Here is a 16228-nt window from a genome sequence, read left to right as displayed (position 1 = left end):
GACATGGTGGGTGGGGAAGGGTGTAGGCACTTCCACCCTTCATTTACTTCAATACACGTGTGATGAATGAATACAGGACACGAAGATGAGTAAGAACCTGTTCTGCTCTCCAGGAGGTAAAAGTCCAATGGGGGTACACACGGTATTCCTCTCGCTACCAAGGACTCCGTGTCAACTTTTATAAGTGACAGAGCACTATGTGCTATAAGGCAGGAAAAGAGGTGTTTTCTACTTTGCACGGCACTGTGGATTGTTTCACAATTTCTTAGTTTTTATGTAAAAACACACATGAATGCAATGAATTTTTAAATGCCAAATTTAACAAAAAGGCTCATCAGGAAAAAAGAAACCTGCATGGTCATCTCTCAATTTTACATTATATAAAGAACCTTGGCATTTGCTTTTTTCTTTTTTTTTAAATCAGAAAAGGCTGTACTTGTCGCGTTTGCTGCCTCCGCGGAGAAGGACAAAGAATATTGAATAAGACCACACTTACTCACCCAGCCCTTGTGCAGTTTGGGGAACTAAGTAAGACCAGGGCGAACCTGAGGAAGCCGGAGAGAGGAAGCACGCGGACGCCGGCTCTCTGCCCACAGCGCCGTGAGACCCAGAGGGCGCGCTGTCCCCGGCCAGGAGCCGCGTGCGCCCCGCCCCGCCCCGCCCTGCCGGCAAACCTCAGAGGTGCGCGAGGCGGGGATGCTGGGGGCGGGGCCTCGCGGGGCGGGGCCAGGGGCGAGGCCGCCGGGTAGGAGGCCGGGAGACTCCAGGCGCGGTCCGCCCGCGCAGCTAGTGCGCCGCGGTTTGGGGTGCCACGCGGTAGCGCGCTCTTCTGCGCCCCGGCGGCCAGAGGCTTGCTGCAGGTAACCGACTCCTCCACTCCGTCCCACCCGGTCCCAGCAACCCGGATCGCCTGCTACGGCACTCGGTGGCGGGTGGAGGGATGGGAAGGATGCGAGGGAGGGAGCCCGCTCTCAGCCAGGGGAAGAGGAAGCAGAGCCGGGGCCGGAGGGAACGGACACGCGGTGGGAGTAAGTCGGGAGCGCGTGTGCGGTCTGGACGCCTTCCCCGGTCCTTACTCCTGGTCCGATCCGTGGAGCCCGGGGCCGGGACTCAGGTGCCCAGTGTCACCTGGAAGCCACTTTTTCCGGCTTCTTGCCCCCCGGTCCGGGTAGCGAGTAGGAACTGAAAAATCAGAGGAGTTGGCTGCAGGCGTGGATAGGCAGAAGAACGAACAGTTACTCACTGCCGTCCCCTGGGTGCCAGCAGCTTTAACTTCATTTACTGCTCCCCGTAGCCCCGCGAAGAGGCATTATTACCCACATTTTACTGATGAAGAAGCCGACACCAGGATGAGAAATGACTCGCCTTGGGGCAAGCGACTGGAAAGGGCCCCCGAACCCCCCCCCCCCCCCGCTTCTCCCTCTCCTCCTGCTCCCTCTCTGTCCTTCCCCCGCGGGTGTCGGAAACTTGCGCCGCTGGGTCTGTTAGGAAAACAGGTGATTGTACTCCCTCCTAGGTTGCCTTTTTTTGTTTTTGTTTTCTTTTCGGTTAGCACCCAGTTTCTGACTCCCAATTCTTCCAGTTTTTGGGTTTTAGCTTTTTGAAGCGAAAGCAGCCCTGGCTCACAGCTTTGTCTCCTTGCAGCGCTTTCTCTCGATGCAGAGCGAGCCCCAGGCACCCTCGCCGGCCACACACTTCTTTCTCATGGTGGATAAGGTCGCCTGCAGATCCGGGCTGGACCTTATGCGCTGCCCAGGTGGAGGTAAGTTTTGTAGTCACCCGGAAACCCTGGCACCCTTTGCTTGATTCCTTTCTAGAGGGAAGAGAGTCTTCATTTTCCAACTAGTAAGACAAGAGGCCAACGGGGAAGGATATACGAGGTTCGCAGAAGGCACTGGTTCCTTGAGATGAGAACGGGCGACAAGTTTCTGTGGCCTGAATTTGGCTAGTGGTAGGTGAGGCATCTGGTCGCGGACTTGTCCCCTGCTCTGGGCATTCTGTCCCCCTTTCAGAGCTGTTCTGAAAGGCAGATTTGTTTTATAGAGGGGAGGAGAAGGGGTGAATGGTTTTTAAAAATCAGTGTAAATTACCTGCTAGGAACCCAGGCAGTTCCAGACAGGCTCCCCTGCCAGAAGATAGGGTAACAGATTTCATTTCTGGCAAAAAGAAAAAAAACACTGAGCTTGGTGGATGTCTGCTATTGCGTAATGGATTTTTTGCAGCCCTTCCAGATGCAGTTTTGGGAAACTGAGTTCTTAGAAATGGCTGACTTCGCAATTTTTAAAAACAATGTAATATACTGTAAATTTACTTTTACAAAGTTTTATTGGTAGATGGAAGAAGTTGTTTTGTTTTGTTTTGTTTTTTCCTATTTCATGGGGAGGGTTTGAAGGTTGCCCCCAGCTCATCTGCCCTGCCTTCACTGGCCCTGGGAAAGACCTCCTTAGCCTGGGCCCCAAATCTCTAGTAGATTTCATCCTTCATTAATTAAATTCATCCCTTACTGATTATAAGACTACTTCCAACCACAAGTTGGTTTTTCCATTTGTAACTTAGTTGCTTAACATTAAGAAAAATGTCCTCGTGAATTACCAACAATCTACAAAATCAACTATGTTCCAGGGACTGAAAAGGTAATGGTTGGGGATCTAAGGGGGGCTTTGTTGGGCACAGGGGACCTAAGGAGAGCCTGCTAAAATGATCTGTGTGGGTATCGGCCATTCCCTCCCCATAACCGTGCAGGGATTCTGACCCAGGGTGTCTAGATCTTTCTCCCCTCCCCCAAAATAGCTGAAAAAAAATTTTTTTTTACAAAGTAAAATCTGATTTAAATATTGACTTTTTTTTCTTTTTTAAAACACAAGAACCAATCATATTTGGTTCATGCATCATTCATTTTCAGATCTGCCTTAGAAACTCCTATACCTGGTGATTGCATTCTTGAGGGGAATGAAAAATTCTGACCTATGATGTAGGTATTATGTACTTGTCATGAAGTGAGGTGGTGGGAAACCGAGATTAATGCTGTTGAAAATTATTTCTTCTGATTCTCAGTTCCTGTTTTCTATGAAGGATGCAGTACTTCCGCTGCATAAGAGGAACGTAGTCTTTTATGGTCATTCTAATGAAAATTTATTCGTGGTTCTAGATCAGGATGTCGAATACCTAACTCCCTGATTTAAAAGAGGAGTTCCCAAATGACTGTTCATATAAATCAGATGCGTTTCTCATGGTGACTATTTGTATTCTTAACCACATTGTCTTTGGCACCGGATGCAACGCTTAAGGTTTTCTTGTTTCTTTGTCTCTCATCTGTGGCAGACGCTACAGATGTTGACATCTTGGGCCAGTTAAGCTTTTGTTGTGGAAATTGTCCTGTGTTTTGTGGGATGTGTAGCAGCATCCTGGTCCTACCCAGTCAGTGCCTCCCTACAGTTACAACAACCCAGATGTCTCCGGATGTTGCCACGCACCCCCTGGAGGACAGAGTCACCTGGTTGGGGAAAAGAATGAGCCGACATTTAAAATGCTCTGGACGTGTATTAACTAAACTGTAAATACAATTAACTTTTAAACTTCTGGTGACTAGAGAAACTATCTGTAATGTATAAACAAACATCTACATTTTAAAATACTTTTATAATGAAGGTGACTGAATAGTGTTCTTTGTGCACAGCCTCTTGTGTCCTGCCAGGATTTTATCTCCAAGGAAATTTCAGGTGTTCGATGTGGTTGTTGAATTTCTAAAGTTTAAAATAGTGGAAGCTAAAAAGGAATTCTAGAGTGGTTTTCATTTTTCTCCTTTTATGTTTTTAAAGATTTATTTGTTTTTATTTGAGAGAAAGAGAGAGCAAGCTGGGAGAGGGGCAGAGGAAGAGGGAGAAAATGTTCAGCAGACTTCCCACTGAGCAAGAAACCCAACTCAGGGCTGGTCCCCCGACCCTGAGATCATGACCTGAGCCGAAGTCAAGTCAGACGCTTAACTGACTGTGCCACCCAGGCACCCCCATTTTTCTCCTTTTAGTTTACTTGATGTCTTTTAATTTAAGATGGTAAAATATTAATGAACCATGCTTACTGATATGTGAAAATTGACACAGTCCCTAATAGAACCACAGCAAAAATTCTAAGCAAAAATTTTAACAATAAAGACTCGATGTGGATCATGTTCATAGTAGAATTTAGTTTTAGGAAACATAAAAAGCTTTTACCTAACAGCAATAGCTAAGATAACCATATATTTCTGTAGTCTGAGAAATTCTAATTTTGTGGAAGAGAGCCCTATATAATATACAATATAATGCTTATCAGAAGAAGAAAATGTCCTGAATATATAAGCAACCCTCTTTTTTTAGACCTTAAGCTCAGGAGGTTGAAAACACAGCCCTAGTTATTGAAAGATGCATCCTTAGAGAGGGATTGGCTATCCATTGGATCCCTTCCAGAAATCGAACTAATTTGTAAGACTCAGGATTGGCTATATAATTGGTGGGGCCCCATGTTTAAAAATTATTTAAGAACACCAAGATGGCCGGGTGCCCGGCTGGCTCAGTTGGAAGAGCACATGACTCTTGATCTCAGGGACGTGAGTTCGAGTTCCACATTGGGTGTAGAGATTACTTAAACAACTCAAAAAAAAAAAAAAAGAATATCAACATGGCAGCAGACAGCTTGAGTATTAAGTGAATCACAGGGCCCTGTGTGGCTGTATAGGTTACACACTCGTGAAGCTGACCCTGGCTCTTTGCCCATAGCTCAGAAGAGGATTGCAATCACTAATGCAAATCCAGAGGAGAGATTACTGCTCCCCCAAAGCACTGAGAGTTTCCGATTCACGGATTGTACTAATATTTCCAATCAGGAGTCCACATGTATTTGGTAATTGGTAAGCTAAATTTATTAAGAAGGGGCACCTGGCTAGCTCAGTCAGAAGAGCATGTGACTCTGGACCCCGGGATCATGAGTAGAACACCACGTTGGGTGTGGAGAGTACTAAAAAAATAAAAATAAATAAACTTTAAACAAATAATAAAAATAAATTTACTCCCATGAATAAAAAAGAAATTCCTCCCATGAATAATTTTTCTTTGCTAAAGAGTTAGCCAAATGATGTATGAGGGGCCTGGGTACCTGAGCGACCTATTTCTTCAGGCATTCATTGAACGACTTACTGAGCTGAGCACCTGTACAGGACAGGCATTGGCACCTCTGACCCTACGGCTGCGAAGGATGGTGGGTCCCTGCCTTTCTGAGCCTTCTAGCCTAGGGGCTAGAGGCGGGGGTGGAGATAAACGAGCACATAGCCCCACAGGCTGTCCCAGCCGTCACTGGGACTCCGGAAAAGCCCAAGATGTCCAGAGGGCATTTAATCTGAGGGGAGGGGATTGCTCAGGGTAGGTCTCCCTAGAAAGTGATATTTAAAATAAGGCCTGAAAAATGAATGGAAAGTAGTCAGGTGAATTAGCGGCCTGAGTTCCATGTTAGAAGGGTTGAGACCAAGGCCAGGAATATAGCTTTGGAGTGAGGACTCTCAGGTCATTTTCAGGACTTTGGACTTAGACAGAAAGGTAATGGGAACCTTTTGAAGGACCTTAAATGGGAGATGAGATGAGCGATTAAGTTGGGGTTTTTGAAAAGATGATTGTCACTGCTGTGTGGGAGAATGGTTTGCAGGGTTAGGCTGGGTTGGTATGTGTGATGTCTTTTTACAGACCAGGTAAGATGCACTACTTTGTCCCAGCTGGGCCAGACCAAAGGCCTCAGGCCCTCAGCCTGTCCGTTTGCACACATGCCATACCCAGGCTGAGGGGCAGGATGCAGTACAGGCAGAGTGCAGAGGTTTTTGCTGGTGATCCAGGGCATGGTGCTGTGATGCTGAATCGAAGCTAGAGGCAGAGGGGTTGGGGGGAGGAGGGAAGGGGAGAGACGGTGAGTCTGTAGCTAAAGTCAACATGAAAGTGGTGATTATTTGGATGTGGTTGATGAACAGGGCGGTATGGAGGATGTTTTGAAAGTTTCTGGCATAAATAACTGAGTGGGATGGGGTGGTGAGGCCATTTATGGGGTTAGCAAACCCTGGGGTGGGGGAGGGAAGGTGATCCACCGGGATAGGTTTTGCTTGGGAGACACCCAAGTGGAAACCAAGGAATTGGCATCGGGAACTCTTGAAAGTGGCGGGGTGGAAGGAAGTCCATGTTGGGAGCTGTTGCATGTAAATAATCATCACATACCCAAAAGGTCATCTGAGGGGGGGTGTGGGGTGAGAGGAAGAGAAGGGGGCTGGCCCGGAGAAAAAGACCGCTGTGTTTGGAAGAGGAAGAGCCTCTGGTTAAGGCAACTGAGAAACCACGTAGACTTGCAGGATAAGGAGGAAATGTGGGGTTTCCTCTTCTTTCTCTCTTTCTCTTTCTTCTGCTCTTTCTCTCCTTTTCCACCTGAGATTAGAGAGACTTGAACAAATTCTAATGCCGCTGGTGAGTTTCTGGTAGAGAGGGAGAAGCTGAACATGTGTGAGTGAGAAATCCATGACTGAGCCTGGTTTCAGGGAAGGCGAAAGAGGTTGGATTCCATTACACAGGTGAGGGGCTTGGTCTTTGATGGAAAGAGGGAGGGAGAGGACGGATTAAATGACTCCAAGTTGAGCTCTCTGAAGGAGGAGGCAAAACCATCTGCCGAGTTTGGTGTGTCAGCTACTCCGTCGACCAGTATTCTTCAAGCATTTTCTAGCGCCAAACACTGTGGTAGATCATGAATGATGATGACCCTTATGCTCAGCCCTGACAGACTAATAAATATATGTTTGGTCTTTGTCTATGGTTCCTGCCACTGGGCTCTGAAGCCCTTGGAATTTCCGGAGGGATTGTGATGATAGGAATGTCTTTTGTTATTCATAGAAGGATCTCTTTTCCACACCTGTTTATGCTAATGAGGTGGCTGAGGTGTACGGGGTGCCCTAGGTAGCCTCAGGATGGGGTGGTCACCAGAAAGAACCAGTAATTAGAGGGTTGGAGCTTTCAGCCCCACCCACTGTCCTCTGGGAAGGGGGGAGGGGCACACCTAGAGATGGGTTGTAAAAACTTGATCAACACTATTTGGAGAGCTTCTGGGTTGAGGAACCCACAGACACAGAGGTGCTGGGGAAAGTGTCTACACCAGAAACAATCCAAGGTAATTGTGATGTTTTTCACAGTGAGAGGGGGGTGACTGCTTTTTAGAAGAATTCATGCTACAGAGACGCATTTTAGAAAGAGCTGTTTGGAAATGTTTTCACTGTAACGTAAACATGTTGCCAAGGAATATGGTAGATTTGTGACTGATCAAAACTTTAAAAAAACCGAAAACCTTTAAGAACTTGGAAAAATAATTGCCCGACAAAATCTTTTAAGTGAGGAGTATCAGTGGGTTTTGAATCCATCTGTTAGATTCATTAAAATGTGACACCTACTGACTAGTTTGCAAGGACAATTGATTGAGAACTACCAGCTGAATCTCACCAAAAAAAGACTGTGTAATTGGTGAATGGACTGAAAACGAAGTATCAAGATTTAGGTAGCAGAGCCCAGAGTGTTCTACTGTTTCTCCAGTGGATCCCTGTCACCCCAGACAGCCGTTAAAACAAAATGTTGGGATACAGGAAACTTGGAAGCAGTCCTTAGCAGGGCTCTAGAACAAGATAATTAACCAAGAGTTTTCAAAAATAAAGCGTATTTAGGGGTGCCTGCGTGGCTCAGTTGGTTGAGTGTCTGGGGCTCAGGTCATGATCCCAGGGGATTGAACCCCGGAGTCTGGCTCCCTGCTCTCTGCTTCTCCCTCTTCCTCTGCTCTTCCCCCTGCTCATGTTTTCTCTCTTCCTCTTTCTCTCTCAAATGAATAAATATTTTAAAAAAAAACAAAGCATATTTAATCTATTGCTTTCGTTACAAATATTAATAACCATTTGTATTTGTACCATAAGTGATTACACTAATAAGCGTTATTTCCTCTTTTCCCCATCTTTTTGTTTTATAATGTGCAAAAGTTAATTACATGGAATTTTTAAAGAAATGTACATATCTAGATGGGACTTACTCAAAGCTTTTACTCTTGGTGTTTGTACTAAAAAACGTACAAACTTATCATTAAAAACTGAGTCAAAGTGTCCCCCTTCCCGTATAGCAATTTGAGAACTAGATTTCCTTGTAAACTGTAAAACTACCTCTTCCCCATGATGTGCTCCTATAGTTCATTCCTGGAAAATAAAATTGCTACTAGAGCTTCTACCCTGAAAAGTAACAAATACAGAATGTATGTGTGTCTTGTTTTCTCTTGAAATGTGTACCTTAAACTTCCTTTAAATAATCCACTTTAAAATGCTTTAAAAAGAAAGAAAAAAGAAACTTCTGGGGGTGTTGTGCCAGTTTTCTGCTCCAGGACAGGTAAATGCTTTAAGTCATTTCTACATAGGCCTTGTGGTTCTCATTCCTTCCTTCACTAGCCACCTCTGTGCTGTTGACAGGTCCGCCCCAAGCCATTTTGGATCTTTTGGGGAAGCAGATTGGAGAGGGCTACGTTCTCTTCTGCAGGTAAAGGTGAGGGTTAAAAAGCAAGTCTTGAGTTACCTCTGCTATCGTGGGGCTCTGGCTGCATCCTCCACAAAAAGTTCACTTGGGGTGGCTGTAAGATTCAGCTGATCGTGGGTTGGAATCAAGTAATCACGAATTTTCTGGAATCAGCGGCTGGACCCCAGGAATGTGCCTAAGGCGCCATCCAGGGTGTTCGACTTGGCAAGCGTGTTTGGCCTTTAGGTATGTGTGCCTGAGAGGCCTCTAGGATGTCTCTGTTCCATCTACAGAGTTGGAGCACACTGATCTCATCTTCGTTTACTCTTTCCCTATGTTATGCTAATCGAAGTCATTCAGTTCACTCAAGAAGATTCATTTCTAACACTACTGCTAATTAACAAAACACCTGGCTAACAGAGAGAATTCCTGAAGCACGCGATGTAGTAGCTGCCAGTGGAGTGTGGCCCTCCCAGGAAGGAGTCCCTGTAAACCTCCCCCGCCCCCAGGGGGACCCTCAGCTATTGTTTCTGGCCAGTCTGGCTAGATGCTCTCACCTGTTCCTTTCAGCACTACAATGGATGCATTGTTCCCCAAATAGTTTTGATCTATATTGACCAAGCCTATAATTTCCCCCAGAAGGCTCAGCAGATAAGCATGTGTGGATTCCTTGAGATCAGGAAGATGCTTTATTTATGATTGTACTTCCCCCTCCACCCCAAAACCCAGAACCTAGGATTCTGTTTTGTATAATAGCTACTAGGTGTGGAATTAAATTGAGTGCATTTGTTAGTAAACTTGAAACACGGTTTCTGATTGTGGAAGTCTAAGAAAAGTTCCCTCTAGGCATGAACTAAAGATATGAACAATGTCCAGACAAGAGAAAACATAAACCATAGTGAATAAATGGCTAACCTTAATGAAGGGCCCATGTGTCAGATACAGTGTAAGCATATGACAGGTTGCCTCACTTATTCTTTATAAATACTCTAAGGCACACATGACCCTAATTCAATCAGACTGCCTAAAATTATTATTGTTGTTGTTAATATTATTATTTTTACCAGCAAAGAAGTTAAGGGTGTACAGAAGTCTTGAGTTGGTGGATGATGATGCCCAGTTTTTGAGCTGAGCAGTCTGGTTCCAGAGCTAAAATCATTGTACTAAGCTCTCCTTGCATGTAAATATACTCAAGAGAAAATATTGAGCCACTGGTAATCAAAGAAATACAAAATGAAACCTCACTGATGTACCATTATATAGTTGTGATAATGACAAAGATAATTATACAATCGGTGAATATCTAGTACATAATTAAGATAGTTATATAGTAAATGTAGAAAAAATGGTGTTCAGATATTACTACTGGCAGTATAAGTGAGTGTAGTCCATTTGGAAGACAGTAGAGAGCCATAGAAATTTCTAAGTTTTTTTTTTAAGATTTTATTTATTTATTTGACAGAGACAGAGCAAGATAGGGAACACAAGCAGGGGGAGTGGGAGAGGGAGAAGCAGGCTTCTCGCAGAGCAGGGAGCCCGATGTGGGGCTCGATTCCAGGACCCCGAGATCATGACCTGAGCTGAAGGCAGATGCTTACCGCCTGAGCCACCCAGGCGCCCCAAAATTTATAAGTTTTGATTCAAGAATCGTACTCCTGGAAATCCTTTATAAAGCTAAGAGAAAACAAATTATGTGTATCTTCAAAAGGTTCATAGTTCATGTTTACAACAATATAATTTGGAAATATCCTTAATATCCAACCACAAGACGCATACTAACATTGGCAAAAAAACAATACAGACTCTCCGATGTCCATTAATAGAAAAAAAACAACAGAAAATTGAATCCCAGCTTCTATTACATCTATGCACAAATGTAAGTCAGGAGCGTCCCTCGACAGGCATTAGAAGGGAACTTGAAAATGATGTGTAACTGGACTAGAACTGTAAGTGGCTTTTTGTTTGTTTGGAAATTATCTTTACAATAATGCTTTGCCAGCATGCTTAATTGGAGCTTATGTTGGAGGATTGAGGCCATTTTATCTCAGTTGCAATTTTAAAAGAAATTCCTGAAGTGAAATTAAAAACATTTCAAAAGTGCTTGAATAAATACCCCACCCCCAAACAAAAGATGATCACTGAATAGTTTTGGGTATGTCTGTGCTCACAATTTTCTAGTGCACATTGATAGTATATTTGGAGCCTTGTTTTTTAATGGGTTTATTCTATACATGCTGTGTGTCGTTACGTAGAGAATTCCTTCATTCTTGGCTTTGGCAGTACTTTGAAATTCAACGTATATACCTAAATGTAATCTAGATACAATGAAAATGTTGGAACAAGTTTGCCACTCGAGTTTATGCAGCCCCTTCGAGGGAATGGTTAGGTCTCAGATCACAAATGGTTCCCTGTATCTTAGGACTGAAGCCCTCAGGAGGAGAGTTTGTCATATTGACACCTGCAGGAATATTTGGAAGGTTCTGGGGCCCCTCGGAAGGTTTAGGAGGTAAGGCAATGTATGATTCGAAGCTGTTAATAACTGGACCCAGTATTCTTGGCCAGAAAATGAGACTGCTCTGTTCCCCCTACCCTCTGGGGAGTCAGCTCTGGGCTGAACCCCCTCCCACCTCTTCCCTGCTGGTAAACAGGAGCAGATGACCCAATTCAGAGCAGCCTAAAGCCTCAGTTTGCTTGAGTGTGAAGTGAGAGGGAAAGTAACTACTTGCAGGGTTGCGGGAACTGGAGGCAATGTATAAAATGTCGCAACGTTCTTGCTAACCCTTCACCTGAACAATCTCCTTAATCCCACAATAACTTCCATTGCGAAAGCACCATCAATTTTAATACCTGCTTTTAAGGAAATTAAAAAAAAAAGAAAAGGAAAGAAACCACCATAGTAGCGAACATATGATGCATCAAGTGCCTGTCAATTTCAGAAGCTGTTACGTAAGAAAGTCAGTCCTCCGACTTCGGCAAGTACAGCCTGATTAGTATGTTGTCTTGGAGCAGGTGCTCCCCATCGTCTTCCACTCCAGACAATCAATCTGGCCAGGCCTCAGCCTCCCCGTCCCGGGCCATCATCCGCCCGCTGAGGAGTACCAGAGTGCTGTATGAGTCGGGAGTTGGGGACCCCTGACCCAAACCCAACTGCCCTTGTGCACAGGCTAGGAACCCCAAGCGCAGGAAGGTAAGGTCAGTCCTGAAGACAGGATGAGCACCATCTAGTACGAGGCCGGTGGTTTGGGGTTTCTTGATAGCTACTCGTTCTGTCCGACCTGACACAGGGGACTGAGAATTCACGGTATGCTCCCCAACACACTGTAATTGGGAGCATTTAAATACTGTACTCTAAGTTTCCTTAGCTGGAAAACACTCTGAACTTGAAGGCACATTTAACAAAAGCAACCACACTACCGCTGTACCTTTCTTTGAGGGAAGAGAGGGATTTTGGACAACTCGGACTCTTTCTCTTTGTTTCATTTTTTGAGTTGAATACGCCCTGTGGTTGGCCCAGGGAACAGCGTGAGGGGAGGGAGTGGGCAAGGAGCCCGAGACTAGGTCAGATTACCAGGAACTCACCGAGGACGTGCTTGGAACAGTTTAGAGGCAGGATTATGTGGAATTCAGTGCTGAAATGGGAGATGGTGGTGAGGACACCTGTTCTGTTTACCCAGCAACTGCTGCATACCAGTCTCTCTGCCAGGTGCTTGACAGGTTTTTGAATCACCCCCATCCCAATGGGGAGCTCCACTTCTCAGATAAGGAAACCAAAGCTCGGAGAGATGAGGAAGCTTGCTGAAATCCTACATTAGAACATGACATAGGATTTATTGTCTCTTCTGTTTGACTTCACACTGCTGCTGTGGTTCCCACTAGACGGTGAGGTTTGAGCTCATGGAGGGTTCGGGAAAGGGACCACGTTACAAGAGGTTGAGCTGGATTTTAATATGTTAAAAAGAGCATTTCTCATTCTCACTCATGGTTACCTTTATCATTTTTTGCATAGTAAAAGAGAAGATCTACTCTGACCCTTATGATTAACCAGCCAAAAATCCAGACACATGCTATGACCTGGAATTTTAGGACTTCCTTTAAAAACAAAAGGGAATCTGGTATTTTGGATTGGAATTTCTGGGACATAGGAAGCATTTAAAGCCTAGAATATTTAAAATTGGGGTTCAGAAAACCCAGGACCCATGGGCTGTGTGATGAGCAGGTGGGACAGAAACCAGGGCTGCTGTTAAGCTGTCTCAGAATTGTTTGGACGTGTGGTTTCTGTGCCCTAGTATTATCTTCAAAATTAAGAGCAGACAAAAGAAACTTGAAAGTACCTTTCAAATCTAAAATTTTGTTTCCATAAAACTGCGGTGCTCTATTTAGCATTCTAAACCACCTAGTAATAGATTTTTTAAAAAATAAACTTTTTCCTTTGAAAAAGTTTATTACTCTTAAAGTCTGGAATTTTGAAGTGAACGATAGATCTTTTATACTCACTTTTGGCCTGCAGTGGTAATGAGGTTGAAGATTGCTTAAAAACAAACAACCAAACAAACAAAAACAGGGACACCTGGGTGTCTCAGTTAAGCGTCTGCCTTCAGCTCAGGTCATGATCCCGGGGTCCTGGGATCGAGCCCCCCATCGGGCTCCCTGCTCAGCAGAGAGCCTGCTTCTCCCTCTCCCTCTGCTGCTCCCCCTGCTTGTGCTCTCTCTCTGTCTGTCAAATAAATAAATAAAATCTATAAAATAAAAAACAAAAACCTGTGTGTGTGTGTGTGTTTATGCGTGAAGTAGATATATTTCATTCAGGTCTACAAAGGTCCGCCTCTACAAATGAACTCTATTGCGTTAGAGGACAGGTTTTTCCCATTTCAAGGTTTAGCCATTGCTCGTGCATAAACGAAACAGGATATAACACGAAAGCTAAATAGGCAGTAAAAAACACTAGCCTTTGAGAGGGAGGAAGACAGATGATCTTTGTTCTTCATGTCCAAAATTTCATGACACTCAACTCAAAAAAGACCCCTTTTTGCGTGTTCAGACAACCTGGTTCACTCCTCCCAGTGCTCTTGTAATAAATATCCTTTAATGTCTGTCTTCTCTTAATTTCAAAAGCCTCTTCTAAGTAACATTTTCTACCGGTAGTCACCCACTCTGAAGTTCTAGTCTAGTTGTAAGCCAGCTGCGTCTTTTAAAAAATCATAATAAAGAGGTTTAAAAAAAAACCCTTGAGGTTAAAACTATGTAAAACTCAGTGGCATTAAGTACATCCATCTCCACTATCCATTTCCAGAACTTTACATCATCCCAAACTCTGTACCCAATAAACTATAACTTCTCCCCCTGCACATATACTACCCCCAGTCCCTAATAACCTCCCATCTCTTAGAATTTGATGACTCTAGGTACCACATATAAGCGGAATCATGCGATATTTGTGTTTTTGTGACTATTTCACATAGCACGTCTTTAGGGCTCATCTGTGTTGTAGCTTCTGGCAGAATGTCATTCCTTTTCAAGGCTGAGTATATTCCTCTGTATGTATACCCCGTGTTTAGTTTATCATTTGCTTTTCCTAATGCCTTAATTCTGGTACTTTTGTGCAATTATGGGCATTCTTTTGGCTTTCGAGGGAGTGTATAAAACTTGTAAGTCCATATGTATTTCCTTCGCTTTTTTAAAAGATTTTATTTATTTTAGAGAGAGAGTAAGAGAGTGCAAGCAGAGGGAGGGAGAGGGAGGTAACCCCCAGCAGTCTCCATGCTGAGCACAGAGCCCGACTCAGGGCTTTATTGCAGGACCCTGAGATGACCTGAGCCAGAACCAAGAACCAGCCGCTTAACTGACTGAGCCACCCAGGCACCCCCATATGTATTTCTAGCACTGAATTATAAATTGGAAGAGGATTCAAGATATCAAGAAAGCATAGGTACTAATGGGTGGGATCAGTGGGACATTTTTTTGCTGTGGAAAACACAAATTTTGGTCTGAAGGGCACATAATTCTGGAATCCTGTTTGAAGTGACCAGCTGTATTCCTACATTTCCTCATTTCCATGTCTGCCTTGTACTGAGCACGTGCTTTCAGCCCTCTACTCCCTTGGTCACACCATCTGGCTTTAGTTGTAATATCTTATTTCATGTAGAAAACCCCTTTCCAAAGAGGGCACAGGAAACGGTCCAGTGCCGGTCCTAGGAGGTTTTCCCATGTTTCCGTGGCTGGAGCCCAAGGGAACTCTGGAATGAAGTGTGGACACAGTGACCTAAACTGTGGAGGTCGGTGTTTTTAATCATGGTCCTAAGTTTTGGGGACTCCAAGAGCTTTTCCTGGCCGGTCTGGAGGAGCGGACACTTTTGGGGGGGGTCTCAGGAGTTTGCGTTAAAGTGACACCTCAAAATCTTGGCACCTTGCTGCAGTGAGTCACAGACAGCAGGCAGGCAACCGATGAGGGGAGGCCATGGACACACAGGTGGTAAATGGCAGGAAGTCGCCTTGAGATCTCATCCACTTCCTGTTCCGTCCCTTGGCCGCTTCAGGTTGCTTTGGGGTCCCAATCCCCTGAGATGCTTGGGCAGTTTTAGCATCAGTCACAGTGATGGGTATTCTGCTTGGGGCACAGCAGCCTCTGGGTCACGGAATAATAGTCCTTGGGAGTCTGTGAAGTTTAGTCACAGAGGAGCCCTGACTTAGCCGTCCAGCTGTTCAGTTACACATGCCTGTGCGGGCACACACACGTGTGCATCTGCTTGCCTGGGGGTGCATGCGTGCGTGTGCGTGCGCGTGGATTTTTTTTTTTAAGATTTTATTTATTTGCCAGAAGGAGCACAAGCAGGGGGAGCCCCGAAGGGAGAGGGAGAAGCAGGCTCCCCGCGGAGCAGGGAGCCCGATGCGGGGCTCGATCCCAGGACCCTGGGATGATGACCCAAGCCGAAGGCAGACGCTTAACCAACTGAGCCACCCCTGCGCCCCTGTATTTTTTTTTTTAAAGAAAAAGTATTTCCACTGTTAAAAATGAAACAATAGGCACTAGGGAGAGAGAGTTAGTCCCATGTATAATAGTTTTGTTTGGACTTAAGCCAGAATGACTGTGGTGGAAATGGTTGAGGAGAAAAGAGTTTACCTTTTTGAAGTCCATCCTTTCATTTTTTTTTTTTTAAAGATTTTATTTATTTATTTGAGAGACAGAATGAGAGAGAAAGCACATGAGATGGGGGGAGGGTCAGAGGGAGAAGCAGACTCCCCGCTGAGCAGGGAGCCCGATGCGGGACTCGATCCCAGGACTCCAGGATCATGACCTGAGCCGAAGGCAGTCGCTTAACCAACTGAGCCACCCAGGCGCCCCTATCCTTTCATGTTTTATAGTTGACTCACCTGCCCGCTCTAACCTTGCCCCACAGTTAACAAAGCTAACCGGTGCAGGGCCCTTTTTATCTTGCCCCTTGTCTGGGAGTCTTGAGATTAATTAGAGGCTGAACAGGAAAATCCTGATTGTTCTTAGGGGTATGTACATATATATATGCAAATTTATGTAAATAGGGTAAATCCTAGCTCGAGGTCTAAATTAAATATGTTATGTCCTATTAGTTTATAATATGTCTTAATCCCTTCTTCCTCCCTCTTCCTGCTTTGCCTTTTTAAAAAATTATTATTAAAAAAGGAATTTAGGAAAATACAGCCTGAGCCACAGGTAGCTC

General features: G+C 44.7%; 1 protein-coding gene across 4 annotated transcripts in view; it reads left to right on the top strand.

Annotated features, from left to right (window-relative positions):
* Positions 1-737: 737 nt before the first annotated feature.
* The window catches only part of GCNT1 (glucosaminyl (N-acetyl) transferase 1), a 28124-nt gene continuing 12633 nt past the window's right edge, over positions 738-16228 (top strand). For 2 of the 4 annotated variants that reach the window (XM_073878059.1, XM_025891397.2), the window contains exons 1-2: positions 738-860; positions 1645-1762. The gene's annotated coding sequence lies outside the window, so the exon portion shown is untranslated. Of the gene's footprint in view, positions 861-1644; positions 1763-1788; positions 1952-6047; positions 7168-16228 lie in introns of those variants that run through there. The other 2 variants (XM_025891399.2, XM_025891398.2) reach the window with 2 other exon arrangements.

This window comes from Callorhinus ursinus, unplaced genomic scaffold (assembly GCF_003265705.2).
Source record: "Callorhinus ursinus isolate GAN/ISIS: 27379988/994484 unplaced genomic scaffold, GSC_fseal_2.0 scaffold28, whole genome shotgun sequence".
NCBI lineage: Eukaryota > Metazoa > Chordata > Mammalia > Carnivora > Otariidae > Callorhinus > Callorhinus ursinus.
The sequence above is the reverse complement of the archived record's forward strand: the minus strand, read 5'-3'. Positions and strand labels throughout refer to the sequence as shown.